The 18,833-nt window shown below is 33.1% G+C and overlaps 2 long non-coding RNA genes across 2 annotated transcripts; both read left to right on the plus strand.

Annotated features, from left to right (window-relative positions):
• Positions 1-73: 73 nt before the first annotated feature.
• Positions 74-1,666, plus strand: LOC128281475 (uncharacterized). The gene is made up of 2 exons (XR_008271688.1): positions 74-386; positions 1,303-1,666. It is a non-coding gene; the product is annotated as an uncharacterized LOC128281475 (long non-coding RNA).
• Positions 1,667-2,800: 1,134 nt separating this feature from the next.
• On the plus strand, positions 2,801-3,636 carry LOC128281565 (uncharacterized). Its single transcript, XR_008271799.1, has 2 exons — positions 2,801-2,882; positions 3,347-3,636. It is a non-coding gene; the product is annotated as an uncharacterized LOC128281565 (long non-coding RNA).
• The last annotated feature ends 15,197 nt before the right edge of the window (positions 3,637-18,833 follow it).

Below are 18,833 nucleotides of genomic sequence, written 5' to 3' on the forward strand. Positions count from 1 at the left end.
CATCATGTTGTTGTAGACAAAATGTACACTTGATATCCATAATTTATGGTACAAATTGATACAAATTGATAAAAGGTTAGGTAAATGTTCCATGATAATAGGTTAGGTAAATGTTCCATGATAATAGGTTAGGTAAATGTTCCATGATAATGGGTTAGGTAAATGTTTCATGATAATGGGTTAGGTAAATGTTTCATGATAAGAATTTCATGTCTTTTGTATTAAAGAATTAAATGGATGAAATATGAAGTTTTATTAAAAGAAAAAGGGGTGAAAAGAACAAAGTTTTGTCCATCTTTGTTCATCATAGCTGAAAGTTAGAGAAGAGAAAGGAGAGGAGAAAGCTCTTGAGTATTCGGTCATTAGGAGGAGGAAAATTAATGAAGGTAGGTTCTTGGTACCTTGCTTCTATTTTGAGGTTCATGAGTTCTTCTTGATTCTACCTTAACACTTGAAGTATATTTTGATTTTTAGTTGTGTTGTGAGCATTTAGTCATGAATTAAAATGAAGGAAATGGTTGTTGTTTCATGTTCTTTTGATGAAAAATGGAAGATAGGTGAAGTTGAGCCAAACAAATGAGCATGCATGTGCCTTAGATGTTAAAGGGAAAAATCAGCTAACATGTTGTGCTTTAAAATGATGAAATGGAGATTATACTTAAGTAAAATCATAGATATGTGATGATTGATTGGTGATATACATGTTTAAATAACAAGCATGCAAGTTAGGTCTGAAAGAGTGATTTGGTAATAAATCTGCTTGGGACAGCAGCAGTAACGTGACTTTGGAAAATCACCATAAATTGTGGGAGATGAGTTAGAAGCTTCATAAATTATGTAATTAAAGCTTAATGAGTCTAGTTTCAAATGAAATAAACGAGAACATATTTTGAATTCTGTACAATGAGAAATTTGATTCGTAATGAAGAGTGGTCAGATTAGTCAAACAGTGAAACATGGGAAACTTTAAGAAAAATCTGGTATTGATTGGCCATACCAAAAATTCTGAAAATTTTATGGATAGAAGATATATGAGTCTATTTTTAGGGAAAATTAACGGCACTTTATTTGGAGTTTCGTAGCTCCAGTTATAAATGATTTAGTGATTGTTGCTCAGGAAGACAGCTTGCAGTGAAATTATGATTATGTGGTAAACATTGACAAAAATTTGTTAATGAGTTGCTTATTGATTTCTTATAAGCTTACTATGATCTGTAGGTGTGGTTGGCCGAATGTTGTAAGGGGTTAATACGTAGTTTGTATTTGAATAGTTAGATTAACGTGTTAGTAATCCAATTGTAGGCGGTTCGTGTGTGGATCTCGTCAGCATATCGTCGCAAACAGGTGTGTAACTAACACCCTCTTTCTTAGTCTAGATCGGCAAAAGTCGAAAAGCCGAAATGCCGAAAATCGATATTTTGTAGATTTGCGAGTGTGCGAATGCTCGTGAGGTAAATCGATTAATGTTTTTGGTAAGCTGCAATGTTTGGACTGCAAAGTGCATGATTTCTGTGCCCTCGATATTTTTGGGCTTAATGGGCCAAAATTGGAATGATGGGCCAACGGGCCCAATTCGGTAAGAACCCTCGGTACGTGATTCTGTTAGTACGTGAAAAGTAGGAATATGCATGAAAAACCCTAAAATAGATAAATTACTGAAATACCTTTAAAAGTGAAAAATTTACAGTTTTACCCCTAGTAGATAAATTGCCGAAATACCCCTAGGGTTAAATTGACATAAATGCATGTTTGATTTTTGTTATTTATTGCATGCCATGTTATTATCGATGCATGGGATTGGGATATTGACGGAGGAAGTACTGAAAGTGGCTTGTCCACGTACTGGAGGCTTTGCCTCAATTCTTTGATAGCTAATCTTGCAGACAAGGTCGCAAATGTGGAGTGTTAAATTTGGGTGGGTTGAGCTATTCCCCACATGGAGTGTAGGGCTGGTACGGGTGGAGTGTAGTGGTTGGTGGGTTGAGTAGTCTCCCAAATGGGCTTGCATATGTTATTGATGTTGCATGTATTTTGAAATGGGCCTATGGGCCATACTGTTATCTGAATAAGGGGCTAAGGCCCAGTTTATTATAATCTGAAAAGGGCTCTGGTCCAGTACCACTGTTACCTGAATAGGCTTAGGCCCAATAGGCTTGAGCTGACTTGGGCTTTGAATGGGTTTTCCTTACACACTGAGTTTCCCCAAACTCACCCCTTTTATTTTCATCCACGCAGGTAATCCCCAACCATAGTGGGCTTGGAGTTGTGAAGGAATTGGAGTGGCCACCCGCTCGAAAGTTTGATTTTCTTCGTGAACTGGACATCCTTTTATTTACGTTTGAAGTTTTGGGTTTTAAATGTAATAAGGCCGCTTAATTATTTTTGATGGTTTTAATATGTATTACTAAGATAGGTATTACTTATTTTAACTGTTGAAATTGGATAGCTTTAGGCGCGTTTTCAAAAACAACAATTGATTTCAAAATAACACGACAACAAACAAAGCTTCCGAATGAAAGTATTTTCCAAAATTAATCACTTTTCCTAAAATGACTTAATCAAATCGGTTTCCTAGAAATATCCATGACGTTAAGGTGTGGCAATGGCGGTATGCATGTCTAGGATTGGATCCGAAGGAGCTTGGTATTTAGCAATCCGATGGACTCACCACCTCTTTTCCGGTTTCCTACCGGTGCATGACTTCCATTCACTTTAACCCTTAATGAATTAATCTTTTGAACATCAAGTATGATTTTCTGGACTTAGAATGGAAATTTTTTTTTTACGTTTTTGATGTGGCATGCCGGATCTGGCCATAACTTCTGGGTCAAGTTTGGGGTGCTACACTTGAAAACCCTTATTCAATCGGTCATCATTTACAAGTAAGTCTCTAGTCTTTTTCTTTGATTTTTATAGATTTTTTTTATCACGGAAGATTTTTATAAGTTGCCATTGTTGACAAGTAAGTCTCTAACCATTTTTCTTTGATTCTTCAATTGGTGAAATTTTGATAAGATGTCATAGTTGACAATTGGATGAATTATGTGTGAAATTGATAGAAATTAAGCTTAGATTATGCAAAGGACTAAATTGTAGAGCTTAATTGTTACCTTTGTACATTAGGGACCAAATTGAGTAAAATAATTTTTTTTATGAAATTTTGGTATGAATAGAAAGTATAAGGTTCCTAATGAATAAATGTGAAATCAAATTTTAATCCGAAGCTTTAAATTGAAAGTTATGCTTGTCTCGGGTTTAAGAACTAAATTGAATAAATTCAAAAATATATATGAATTGTTATTTGGTTGTGAATTGATAGAGTTATATGTTTTGTGACTTTATGTAGCTAACGTTGATGTGAAACTGTCAAGAGGAAAGGGAAAAGTGAAAGTTATCGACGAGTGACTCGGGAATCCCGATTTGTATTTTTATGATTCGAGATAGATTCAATTTATTGCATATACATGTTAACTGCTTGATTGATCATTGAGGTAAGTATATGGTGATAGTATAAATTGTCTTGATTGAGTTTGATGTGGGATATGGAAATAAAAGAAAAATGAAAAATGACATGAAATACTTGAATTATGTTATGTGATATGGTAAATGGATAGAGAAATGTTGTATGACATATAATATATGTGTGTTGATGATGGATTGAAATATAATTTTGAAATTGAATGTGAATATGTATATGATTTGGATTAAATCTCCAATATATTCAAAACATCTAATAATACATGGAGACTCGTAATTAATATATATTCCCAACTTTTTTTGAGGAGTCAATTATCTTTGTGCATTTTGGTGGATCAATTGGAATATATATACACATACAAAAGTTCAAAGATGGAAATATTTAGCTCTTGACTAAAAACCAATTGTAACTGGGAGTATTTATAACTTATTGGCTTGATGCGTACAACATGTAAATCAACATAATCTCATGTTGAAATAGGAAGTTTAGTTCTTATAAATAATGGTTTAGGCATTAATCAAAGGCAGTCAATAAATAATTTCTCTAAACCATTATGCACATAAATAACAAACTTTTACAAAAGTTTTTCAAACTCAATTAATAAAAGACTGAGATGTAAACTCATAGTAATAGCAAGATGAATTTTCTTAATTGCATGATATGAAATTAATTATTTAAACAAGCAATCTTGCAAACGACATGTTGCAAGTTGATAACACATATGTAATTATTTTGTAGATGTATCTACCAAAATCATATAATATCAAAACCATTCACATGGTGGATGAACGGGCTCATATTCATTTCAGAAATGCAAGACATTAAATCTCAACTTTAGCTAGTGAGTTTCTAATAAGCGATTTTCATTGATAACAAACAACAAATGAGAATTCTTTAAATTAAAGAATCTTTTGGTCTTTAATGAAAGTCTATATGAGTTCTTAATTAATTTTCGCATCATATATAATCTAGGATGGTCTAACAGGTCACGCCAAGTAGTAAATGTATTTGCATCAGTAAACTTCTGATTTACTTTAACATGCATGCATTTCAATTTTACTAATAATGCCAATATAATTTTACTGTTATTCCTTTTACTTTGTATCGACGTATAAGTTCTATTGTGACATTTACTACCGGAAATGTCTATAATTTCCAAACAATTATATACAATATTAGCTTCAATGAATATGCCAAAATCTACAAATATAAAGAATATATATATTTATTACAGACATTCACTTCAAGGAATGTGCAAAAAGTAATTTAGATAATAATGTATGGATATATCATATTTCTTACCAATAAGATTATAAATATATCATCTACTTCTAAGGAATGATAAATTAATATAAATCATTGAAAACTATGTACTAAGAATAAACATTTGGCAATATTTTGAATCGTCCATCTTCTTCTTATCTATTTGCCAATAATGACAATAGGTAATTATTACGTATTGCTACATTCACTTCAGGGAATGGAACAAAACCAGTGCAGTGAATAACTTGTTATTTTGTTTAGCCAAAGGAGATATGAGATCAATTCAAAATACTTTTAAAGCCCTTTTAATAAGAGTTTTGCATAATCAATTAATTACCAAGAATAACTGGCTAGGTCATGTATAGAAACAAGCCTATATTAAATATATCAATAAAAGTCACATCTCAAACATAAAAATATCACATAATGAAAAACTAGCAATTTTTTTTCCGTAACCATCGTCATAAACATGCATAAAATTTAATTCAAAATCCAACCATTCATGCTCATAGAACTTTTCATTTACAATTACTCATGTCATTTCTCTAGATAATTAACACATTGAATAATATAAAACGATGACTACTACATTTAACAATTCTTTGAACTAAATTAAATCTGAATAACCATAAAATTAATTGGTTTATTAACACAAATTTGCATACTATAACAACATAAATAAATAAGTTAATATTCATTTTCATGAACAAATGAGATGCTTAAAACAATATGTAACTCATGTAATCAAAACTTAAAAAGAAGACAATCTCAAACATTTAAACCATATATCAAGTTGATTTAATATTTAAATATGTACCTTTTTTTTTCTGCGTTGAGTCTTGACGATTTTATAAAGAAGCAAGCAAATTAGACTCCAGTAGTAGACTTTGAATCCAATCAAAATCTATCTTATTTTCCAGGTGTACAACAGATACATAACCAATGACTTTTCATATATAAGTTCTCTATTGCAAATTCTCATCAATAATAATTTTTCATATAATCTTAATTGAGAACATATTCTAAATGCTGTAGAGTTATACTCACAGTTCTAAAAAAAAAATTGCAACTTCAGGTGCATCTAACCATAATGAGCTTTAGATAGAATTACCATATTCTATTACTCATAAGTAGATATTTCACAGTTAAATATTTTACTTTCAACCCCTTAATGGGGATGGTGACAAAAAAATATCACAAAGATAGTAACAACCAATTCAATTTAATAATAAGAGTAATTAATAACTCAATCCTCCCTTTTTCATTTTTTCAAAATAGATATTTATAGCAATAGTAATTCATATGAAATATAATTTTTTCTTTGTTCACAATCTCAATATGATATCCATTATAATGGATATCTTTTAAAACTAATACATTAACCATCATAAATTTTGTGTTTTTAGATATTAATATATTAACTCTTCGGAGCTTTCAACTAATTTTGTACTATCAAATATTGGAATAATATTTGTTTGTTTTAGTACCAAAAAGATAAATATTTTTATTTGTAATGATAGAATTCATTGTTACATTCTCATATCATTCCTCAAAGAATACTAACAAAATTAAAATATTTGAGCATGCCCACATATGTGGCTAATAATCTTTCATATTACATTGATAACATAGGTTATCTTTACCTTTTGAAGAGTTGTCTCGAGAACTCTCATTGTTATCTTATTTATTATTATGTTTCCACTTTTAGAAATCCATGATTATATCTTTTATTTTCTTTATATTTGCATTCATTTCGGGAAATGCAACAAATCTAGTAAGACAGACTTCTAAACGCCTCCATTGATTCTTTATTTCATAATCATCATCGCAAAATATGCATGAATTTCAAATCAAAATCTATTTATCACGATTAGTCTCCAATTATAATAAACATGATATAATAAATAAATCATAGTAAAATATACATGAGATTCTTTAACATCATTGTAATCACCTTGGCTACTATCACGAGCGATATTACAAGCGAGAGAACAACTTTGTTTTCCTAATAACATTTATAATCTAATAGTAAAATATATTTAATAAACAAAATCAAAATTTTCTTGTACGATGCTTGAAAGTTATCTCGATACACATTGTACTAAATTTCAATAACATATAAATGCTGTAAAATCTTATGATGCTCTAATCAAATATTTATAAATTCAATTTAAAAATATAATACAATAATTTCAAGCATATTTAATAACAATAATTTAATCATAAAAAATTTAATCATCCAAATATCATGCATACTATAATTTAATAAAAGAATCTTAGTTTAAAGGAAACCTTAAAGTAATAATATTTTTTCATAAAATAATTTTACCAAAAATCAATCAATAAAGGGGAAAAACATACTACGTAAAGATTATATAAATTTCTTTGCATAAAAGGGCATAAAAAAATTTAGAGTACCTAATGATTACCTGTAGTGTGCAAGCCTCAATTGAAATAGCAACAACTCTAGGAAGCAATCGAGAACAGTAAATTTTGGGATATTTTTGTGACTTGTGAAAAAAAAACAATTAAAAGAGAATCGTACTGATAACGTGTTATAAAATAAAATACGGACAATAAAGAACAAAGAGAATGGAAGAGCAAAAGAAACGGCGTATTTTATTGATCAATTGAAATCTTTACAAAACTTCCAAAATATCTATTTATAGGCATAAGAAGTATAAATGAAGTAGAGATCTACTTCTAATCACTATTAGAATTTAAAGTATATCAAAACTTATCTTAATCTTAATGGACATCCACTTAATAAGATATTCATAATAAAATATATATTATAAAATTTATTTAAATCTTAACTATTTATTTTAAATTAAATTATGATTAAATTTAGATGTGTAATATGATAAAAAAAGATATTCTCGTTCATTCAAAAGTTTTCCAAACTCATGCTTATATATATATTATAGATAATGATAAATGAAATTTAAATAATTTAAAATAATAATATATAAATTATAAATTATAATATAATATAATTTTATATATATTTTAAATAGTAAATATAAATAAAATATTTTAATAATTTTCACTTCTAAATGCAAAAGCCAAAAACCATAAGCATTTAATTTGCGTTTAGGTGGAAAAATACTGTTTGACTGCACATTTGATTGCAAAAGCCAAGAGTTTTTTATTGCTTCTGTGGTGGAAAAACACTAAAAGTGTTTTTTTCACCGGAACGGAGAATGCACCTTAAAAACAACAATAAGGTGTGTATGTTTTGATTCAAACATAATTGTAACAGATGATGTGAGAATGAAAATAATTATTAAAGACACTAAATTAAGATGTATGTATAATAAAATTATAAATAAAGTTATGAAAAATATAATTATATTAAAATTATGCTTAGAAATATTATATTATATTATATAAATACTAAAATAAAATAACATAAAGGGACAAAATGAGAATTACAACTCTTACTAAAACTCCAATTGGTAAATTTAACCGTTATCTCCATTTGAAAAATTAGGGTCCAATTGAAGTGTGGTTGAGTGAGAGCCAAACTTTGGCTTAAAAGTCAAATCCACATCGAGTCAATCAATATGCATAGAGCCAATTATTGCTCCAAAAATGTCATAGAATCAAATATGCACACCGAAAGTCGCATCATCTGAATCAATTTTATTTGAACACTTAGATGCGGGTCCATTTTTACATGCATACACAATTTTTTTTATATTATAATATACATTTAATTCATAAAACTTATCAATTGTTCAAGAATTTGTCCCTTTTATTACTTTGAGTCTAAAATTTTATTCAAATTCACTTCTATTTATAAATAATTAATTTAAATCTATTTTAGTCCCACACATATTAATATTTTAAAAAATTAAAATACATATTTATATTATTTTAATTTAAAATTTAATACTTTTATATATTTTTATTTACTAAAATTTTATATAAAATTATCTTAACATGTTTAGTGATGCTCATAAGAATATTTTAAAAATAATTACTTAGTATACAAGTAGTGTAAAGTTTTTATTTTCTGAATAAGATTTTAACACATACCTTATTTTTTGAAATTTTTAAACACAATTTAATGATATATAAAAAATTAAAATTTAAAGTTAAAATAATTATCGAAAAATAAAAGATAAATATATATATTATATAAATATATAAAAGATGAATATAATATATTACCCTTTTTCTAGTCCGAAGACTTAATGTAAGGTTAAGATTAAAACCATCTTTTATGTATCTTCCCATTTTTTTTCCCATGGTTTTACGTTTATTTCGTGTGTTTAAACTAGACATACTCACGACAGACCACGTGATTAGGTCTAAAAATCGGCTTGAAAAATAAGAGGATTTAGGAAAAATACCAAATATAAATTTAGGTAAAATTTAAGATCTTTTTTTTATATGAATCATGCCATGAGCTTAGATTTTTTGCTTGAATTCGGCCCAACCCAACTTAAATATATTATGTTATAAAAAATATTATATTAACTATACATGTTAAATAATAATTGTAGCGACGTAAAATTTTGCTTCTGGTCGCTAATTGAGGCGATTTATTAAAAATTTGAAAACCGACTTGCGATTTTAAAAGGGGGAGTCGCCACCGATCTTTTTTATAGGTGTGATCGGACACCTAATAAATTTATTTTTTAAACAGAAAGAAGGTCGAGTTTAGGTCTACGTCAAAAGCCAGAGTAAAGTAGGGTTCGGAAGTCGGTTACGAGCGAGGAAGGTATTAGCACCCTCGCGACGTCCAAAATTGGTATCTTGTTAAACATGTGTCGTCTTGATTTTCAAAAATACGAGTTCAATGTAACATTTAATCGTGATCCGATTAAAACACGAGAGATTTTAATTTTTTTGGTTTTTGAGAAGGACATACCGTTTTAACACGAGTCGATTGATGTTCACCCAACATAGTGATGAAATCGATGACTTAATATTAAGCCGGTATGTTACCTTGCTTATTGAAATTGATTTAAAACATGAACAAGAATATTTTTTTAAAAAAAAAACAATAGAAACTTATAACAATATTGTAATAAAATGCGATTCACGAATATATGAAGCAGATGATAAAATAATAACTATAAAGTATTTACGATGCATTTGATATTATGCATGACAATAATAACATTAAACACGAAATAAAACAATGGATTTGTAGCACCCCAAACCCAGCCCAGAAGTTATGGCCGGATCCGGCATGCCACATCAAAACGTAAAAAAAATTTCATTCTAAGTCCGAAAATCGTACTTGATGTTCAAAAGATTAATTCATTAAAGGTTAAAGTGAATGGAAGTCAGTGCACCGTAGGAAACCGGAAAAGAGGTGGTAAGTCCATCGGATCGCTAAATACCAATCTCCTTCGGATCCAATCCTAGACATGCATACCGCCATTGCCACACCTTAACGTCATGGATATTTCTAGGAAACTGATTTGATTAAGTCATTTTAGGAAAAGTGATTAATTTTGGAAAATACTTTCATTGCGGAAGCTTTGCTTGTTGTCGTGTTATTTTGAAATCAATTGTTGTTTTTTTGAAAACGCCTAAAGCTATCCAATTTCAATAGTTAAAATAAGTATTACCTATCTTAGTAATACATATTAAAACCATCAAAAATAATTAAGTGGCCTTATTACATTTAAAAGCCCAAAACTTCAAACGTAAATAAAAGGATGTCCAGTTCACGGAAGAAAATCAAACTTTCGAACGGGTGGCCACTCCGATTCCCTCACGACTCCAAGCCCACTATGGTTGGGGATTTCTGCGTGGATGAAAATAAAAGGGTGAGTTTGGGAAACTCGGTGTGTAAGGAAAACCCATTCAAAGCCCAAGTCAGCTCAAGCCCATTGGGCCTAAGTCCATTCAGGTAACAGTGGTACTGGGCCAGAGCCCTTTTCAGATTACAATAAACTGGGCCTTAGCCTCTTATTCAGATAACAGTATGGCCCATAGGCCCATTTCAAAATACATGCAACATCAATAACATATGCAAGCCCATTTGGGTAACAGTGATACTGGGCCAAAGCCCTTTTCAAATTACAATAAACTGGGCCTTAGCCCCTTATTCAGATAACGGTATGGCCCATAGGCCCATTTCAAAATACATGCAACATCAGTAAACATATGCAAGCCCATTTGGGGAGACTACTCAACCCACCAACCACTACACTCCACCGCACAGCCATACACTCCATGTGGGAATAGCTCAACCCACCCACCCAACACTCCAGCTTGCACCTTGTTTGCTCGCTTATCAATAAATTGAGGCAAAGCCTCCAAGACGTAGACAAGCCACTTTCAGTACTTCCTCCGTCAATATCCCAGTCCCATGCATCAGATAATAACAACATGGCATGCAGTAAATAACAACAGTTAAAATGCATTAAGGTCAATTTAACCCTAGGGGTATTTCGGTAATTTATCTACTAGGGGTAAAACTGTAAATTTTCCACTTTTAAAGGTATTTCAGTAATTTATCTATTTTAGGGTTTTTCATGCATATTCCTACTTTTCACGTACTAACAGAATCACGTACCGAGGGTTCTTACCGAATTGGGCCCATTGGCCCATCATTCCAATTTTGGCCCATTAAGCCCAAAAATATCGAGGGCATAGAAATCATGCACTTTGTAGTCCAAACATTGCAGCTTACTAAAAACATTAATCGATTTACCTCACGAGCATTCGCACACTCGCAAATCTACAAAATACCGCTTTTGGCATTTGACTTTTCTTTTGCCAATCTAGACTAAGAAAGAGGGTGTTAGTTACACACTGGTTGCGACGATATGCTTGACGAGATCCACACACGAACCGCCTACAATTGGATTACTAACACGTTAATCTAACTATTCAAATACAAACTACGTATTAACCCCTTACAATATTCGGTCAACCACACCTACAGATCATAGTAAGCTTATAGAAATCAATAAGCAACTCATTAACAAATTTTTGTCAATGTTTACCACATAATCATAATTTCACTGCAAGCTGTCTTTCTGAGTAACAGTCACTAAATCATTTATAACTAGAGCTATGAAACTCCAAATCAAGTTCCGTTAATTTTCCTTGAAAATAGACTCATATATCTTCTATCCATAAAATTTTCAGAATTTTTGGTTTGGCCAATCAATACCAGATTTTTCTCAAAGTTTCGCATGTTTCACTATTTGACTAATCTGACCACTCTTCATTACGAATCAAATTTCTCATTGTACAGAATTCAAAATATGTTCTCGTTTATTTCATTTAAAATTAGACTCAACAAGCTTTAATTTCATAATTTATTAAGCTTCTAATTCATCTCCCACAATTTATGGTGATTTTCCAAAGTCACGTTACTGCTGCTGTCCCAAGCAGATTTATTACCAAATCACTCTTTCATACACCTATCTTGCATGCATGTTATTTAAACATGTATATCACCAATCAATCATCACATATCTATGATTTTACTTAAGCATAATCTCCATTTCATCATTTTAAAGCACAACATGTTAGCCGATTTTTCCCTTTAGCATCTAAGGCACATGCATGTTCATTTGTTTGGCTCAACTTCACCTATCTTCCATTTTTCATCAAAAGAACATGAAACAACAACCATTTCCTTCATTTTAATTCATGACTAAATGCTCACAACACAACTAAAAATCAAAATATACTTCAAGAGTTAAGGTAGAATCAAGAAGAACTCATGAACCTCAAAATAGAAGCAAGGTACCAAGAACTTACCTTCAATTTTCCTCCTCCTAATGACCGAATACTCAAGAGCTTTCTCCTCTCCTTTCTCTTCTCTAACTTTCAGCTATGATGAACAAAGATGGACAAAACTTTGTTCTTTTCACCCCTTTTTCTTTTAATAAAACTTCATATTTCATCCATTTAATTCTTTAATACAAAAGACATGATATTCTTATCATGAAACATTTACCTAACCCATTATCATGAAACATTTACCTAACCCATTATCATGGAACATTTACCTAACCTATTATCATGAAACATTTACCTAACCCATTATCATGGAACATTTACCTAACCTATTATCATGAAACATTTACCTAACCCATTATCATTTTGTATCAATTTGTACCATAAATTATGGATATCAAGTGCTCATATTGTCTACAACAACATGAAGGCTAGCCACTTCATGTAAAATGGGAGGTTTGTCATGCAAATCCTCCTATTTTGCACTCCTATTTATTTGGCCACTTCAATTTAGCCTATAGTATTTTCAAACATTTTCACATAGGTCCTATTTCATAATTTTACTCCCTTTTTCTTATGGAACAAAAATTAACTACAATTACCGGGTTCTATCTTAAGCTTGGGCCTTCTAGAGGCCCACTAACATAATTAAACCTATGCCAACATTCACAGGATTCCCAAAAATTGGGGCGTTACAACTCTACCCTCCTTAAAGAAATTTCGTCCTCGAAATTTACCTAATCCAAACAGATGAGGGTATTGCTGTTGCATCGTCTCTTCTGGCTCCCAAACTCAGAAGTTTCCCCTTCCTTAACTTGTTGAAAACGAGCGACCAAAGACTTATCGTTCAACTATTTTTCCTTAATCTGATCTAACTAGGTTGGCCTCACTTGCAACTCAGCCAACAAGCTTCCATCATCATACAGACTCAGGCGAGCAAACATTACTCTCAGATCAGATACAGCTCTACGACTTAGAGCATCGGCTACCACATTAGCCTTGCCTAGGTGATACTCGATCGAACAGTCATAATCCTTAAGTAACTCAATCCATCTCCTTTGCCTAAGGTTCAGCTCCTTCTGAGTCAACAAATACTTAAGATTCTTATGGTCAGTGTATATAATACACCTTTCTCCGTACAAGTAATGTCTCCAAATCTTAAGTGTAAATATCACTGCTACCAACTCTAAATCATGAGTCAGATAGTTCCCCTCATAAGGCTTAAGCTGTCGTGATGCATATGCAACCACCTTACCCTCTTGCATTAACACACAGCCCAAACCCACGTGTGATGCGTCCATTGTACACATTAAAATCCTTCCCGGACTCTATTGAATTAACACAGTGCTTCATCGAACTTTCTTCAACTTCTCAAAAGCTTCCTGCTGCTTCTCGGTCCATACAAACGGTACTCCTTTCCTTATGAGTTTTGTCAGAGGTGCTGCCATCACGAAAAACCTTCCACAAACCTTCAGAGTATCCTGCCACCCTAGAAAACTCCGTATTTACGACATCGACCTAGGCGACTTCCATTCGAAATCGCTTCAATTTTCGAGGTCCACTTTAATCCCTCGCAGAGACCACATGTCCTAAGAAAGTTACCTCCTCAACGAAAATTCACACTTGCTGAACTTCGCAAAGAGTTCATTCTCCTTAATACTTACAAGACTATACGGAGATGCTCATCATGTTTCGTTCAATTTCGAATATACCGGATATCGTCAATAAAGGCGACTACGAACCGATCTAAAATGGTTGGAACATACGATTCATCAGACCCATAAACGCTGCAGGAGCGTTCATTAGTCCAAATGGCATAACCAGAAACTCGTAATGACCATATCGAGTCCTGAATGTCATCTTTTAGATATCTGCCTCCTTGACCCTTAACTGATGATATCTAGATCGAATGTCGATCTTGGAAAATACAGAAGCTCATCTAAGCTGGTCGAATAGATCGTCAATCCTTGGCAGTGGATACTTATTCTTAATCGTCAGTTTGTTCAACTAGAGATAATCAATACACATCCGCATCGTACCATCCTTCTTTTTCACGAATAGCACCGGTGCTCCCCATGAAGACACGCTTGGCCTAATAAAGCCCCTATCTAACAACTCTTGAATTTGAGCATTTAACTCTACTAACTCCTTCGGTGCCATCCTATACGGTGTGATTGACACAGGCGCCATTCCAGGCAACAAGTCTATTCCAAACTCAACTTCTCGGTTCGGAGGCAATCTTGGAAGCTCCTCCGGAAAAACATCTTGGAACTCCTTTACGGTCCTAACCTTATCCACTGTCAGCCCCTCCTCTTCTAACTGACTTACAAATGCCAAATAGACCTCACAACCTTTCCGAATCCACTTTTCGGCTCTTAATGCCGACACCACATTAGACAAATAATCCCTTCGCTCACCTATCACTATAACCTCCTCATCCTTTGTGGTCCTTAACACCATTCGTTTAGCAGTACAATCCAGAGTCGCTTTATGCTTAACAAGCCAGTCCATTCCCAAAATGAGATCAAACTCTCTAAACGGTAACTCCACCAGATCTCCAGGAAAAATCTTACCTTGAGTTTCTAAGGGTACATCCCTATACAGTTTGTCTACCCTAACCGAGTGACCTAAAGGACTTAGTACAGATACCCCACTCACAATCTCCTCAGAGCAGTCCAAGTTGTCCATAATCCGCTCTGTAGCCTTCAACCAATATTCGGCCACATTCGGGGCTATACCAGACATGCCCCTAAAGATCTCCGCTCCGTTAGTCCCGAAGTCATTCAGAAATAGATCCCTGAATTTCGTTGCCCGAACTTGCTCCGGCAACCCTTTCCAGAACACGAAGCATTGCCTGTGACAGGGAATTATCCTCGGCACCGCGGTCATGAGACTCTACCTTTGTTGCCGGTGGTACTGGTGCATCTACCGCCGACATATGTCCCAAAAACGAAGATACCGCTCGAGCTCTTCCTCGGCCACGTCTACGGCCTCTTCCACGAGTAGCTCTTGTACTCATATCGTATTATCTTGATTACAAATTTTTATGCATCAATTAATATTCCAGTGTTTATTATAGATGTTTTATGAATCAAACAGTAGTTCAGAGTTTGTTTTCGCAGAATCAAGTCTAGCTACGCTTTGATCTCTTATCGATTTTCCTATGGTTTCGGATCATCCTATCTAGAGTATCCTAATAGGGTTTCAAGATGACAGATAATTCAGGAAAATATTCGAAAAGCTCGTGGTAATACTTACAGTGGGTAGGAGATTCGAATGCCACTTTCTAAAGATCTAAATTTTGAAAATCGAGTTTTCACATTCTTTATAAAATTTTCGCTTTGAAAATTTTTGTTTTTGTAAACCCATTCCACAGTACCGAGTTGTTGCAACCTAGGCTCGATACCACTAAATGTAGCACCCCAAACCCAAATTTCCGAAGTTATGGTCGGATCCGCATGCCACATCAAAACGTAAAAAAAATTTCATTCTAAGTCCGTAAAATCGTACTTGATGTTCAAAAGATTAATTCATTAAAGGTTAAAGTGAATGGAAGTCATGCACCGTAGGAAACCGGAAAAGAGGTGGTAAGTCCATCGGACTGCTTAAGTACCAATCTCCCTTTGGATCCAATCCTAGACATGCATACCGCCATTGCCACACCTTAACGTCATGGATATTTCTAGGAAACTGATTTGATTAAGTCATTTTTAGGAAAAGTGATTAATTTTGGAAAATACTTTCATTGCGGAAGCTTTGCTTGTTGTCGTGTTATTTTGAAATCAATTGTTGTTTTTTTGAAAACGCGCTCTAAAGCTATCCAATTTCAACAGTTAAAATAAGTATTACCTATCTTAGTAATACATATTAAAACCATCAAAAATAATTAAGTGGCCTTATTACATTTAAAAGCCCAAAACTTCAAACGTAAATAAAAGGATGTCCAGTTCACCGTAAGAAAATCAAACTTTCGAACGGTGGCCACTCCGAATTCCCTCACGACTTCAAACCCACTATGGTTGGGGATTTCTGCGTGGATGAAAATAAAAGGGTGAGTTTGGGGAAACTCAGTGTAAGGAAAACCCATTCAAAGCCCAAGTCACTCAAGCCCATTGGGCCTAAGCCCATTCAGTAATGATGGTATCGGGCGAGCCCTTTTCAGATTACAATAAACCGGGCCTTAGCCTCTTATTCAGATAATGAGATGGCCCATAGGCCCATTTCAAAATACATGCAACATCAATAACATATGCAAGCCCATTTGGGTAATAAGTGATATCGGGCCAAAGCCCTTTTCAGATTATAATAAACCGGGTCTTAGCCCTTATTCAGATAATAGTATGGCCCATAGGCCCATTTCAAAATACATGCAACATCAAGAAACATATGCAAGCCCATTTGGGAGACTACTCAACCCACCAACCACTACACTCCACTGTACCAGCCATACACTCCATGTGGGAATAGCTCAACCCACCCATTTAACACTCCACAGATTTGCGGCCTTGCTTCAGCTCGCTTATCAATAAATTGAGGCAAAGCCTCCAAGACGTAGACAAGCCACTTTCAAGACTTCCTCTGTCAATATTCCATCCCATGCATCGATAATAACAACATGGCATGCAAGAAAATAACAACAATCAAACATGCATTTAGGTCAATTTAACCCTAGAGGTATTTCTAATTTATCTACTAGGGGTAAAATTGTAAATTTTCCGATTTTAAAGGTATTTCAAGAATTTATCTATTTTAGGGTTTTTCATGCATATTCCTACTTTTCACGTACTAACAGAATCACGTACCGAGGGTTCTTACCGAATTGGGCCCGTTGGCCCATCATTCCAATTTTGGCCCATTAAGCCCAAAAATATCGAGGGCATAGAAATCATGCACTTTGCAGTCCAAACATTGCAGCTTACTAAAAACATTAATCGATTTACCTCACGAGCATTCGCACACTCGCAAATCTACAAAATACCAGTTTTCGGCATTTCGGCATTTCGGCTTTTCGGCTTTTGCCGATCTAGACTAAGAAAGAGGGTGTTAGTTACAAACCTGTTTGCGACGATATGCTGACGAGATCCACACACGAACCGCCTACAATTGGATTACTAACACGTTATCTAACTATTCAAATACAAACTACGTATTAACCCCTTACAATATTCGGTCAACCACACCTACAGATCATAGTAAGCTTATAGAAATCAATAAGCAACTCATTAACAAATTTTTGTCAATGTTTACCACATAATCATAATTTCACTGCAAGCTGTCTTTCTGAGCAACAGTCACTAAATCATTTATAACTAGAGCTACGAAACTCAAAATCAAGTTCCGTTAATTTTTCTTGAAAATAGACTCATATATCTTCTATCCATAAAATTTTCAGAATTTTTGGTTTGGCCAATCAATACCAGATTTTTCTCAAAGTTTCGCATGTTTCACTATTTGACTAATCTGACCACTCTTCATTACGAATCAAATTTCTCATTGTACAGAATTCAAAATATGTTCTCGTTTATTTCATTTAAAACTAGACTCAACAAGCTTTAATTTCATAATTTATTAAGCTTCTAATTCATCTCCACAATTTATGGTGATTTTCCAAAGTCACATTACTGCTGCTGTCCCAAGCAGATTTATTACCAAATCACTCTTTCATACACCTATCTTGCATGCATGTTATTTAAACATGTATATCACCAATCAATCATCACATATCTATGATTTTACTTAAGCATAATCTCCATTTCATCATTTTAAAGCACAACATGTTAGCCGATTTTTCCTTTAGCATCTAAGGCACATGCATGTTCATTTGTTTGGCTCAACTTCACCTATCTTCCATTTTTCATCAAAAGAACATGAAACAACAACCATTTCCTTCATTTTAATTCATGACTAAATGCTCACAACACAACTAAAAATCAAAATATACTTCAAGAGTTAAGGTAGAATCAAGAAGAACTCATGAACCTCAAAATAGAAGCAAGGTACCAAGAACTTACCTTCAATTTTCCTCCTCCTAATGACCGAATACTCAAGAGCTTTCTACTCTCCTTTCTCTTCTCTAACTTTCAGCTATGATGAACAAAGATGGACAAAACTTTGTTCTTTTCACCCCTTTTTCTTTTAATAAAACTTCATATTTCATCCATTTAATTCTTTAATACAAAAGACATGATATTCTTATCATGAAACATTTACCTAACCCATTATCATGAAACATTTACCTAACCCATTATCATGGAACATTTACCTAACCTATTATCATGAAACATTTACCTAACCCATTATCATTTTGTATCAATTTGTACCATAAATTATGGATATCAAGTGCTCATATTGTCTACAACAACATGATGGCTAG

Source organism: Gossypium arboreum, chromosome 10 (genome assembly GCF_025698485.1).
Source record: "Gossypium arboreum isolate Shixiya-1 chromosome 10, ASM2569848v2, whole genome shotgun sequence".
Classification (NCBI taxonomy): domain Eukaryota; kingdom Viridiplantae; phylum Streptophyta; class Magnoliopsida; order Malvales; family Malvaceae; genus Gossypium; species Gossypium arboreum.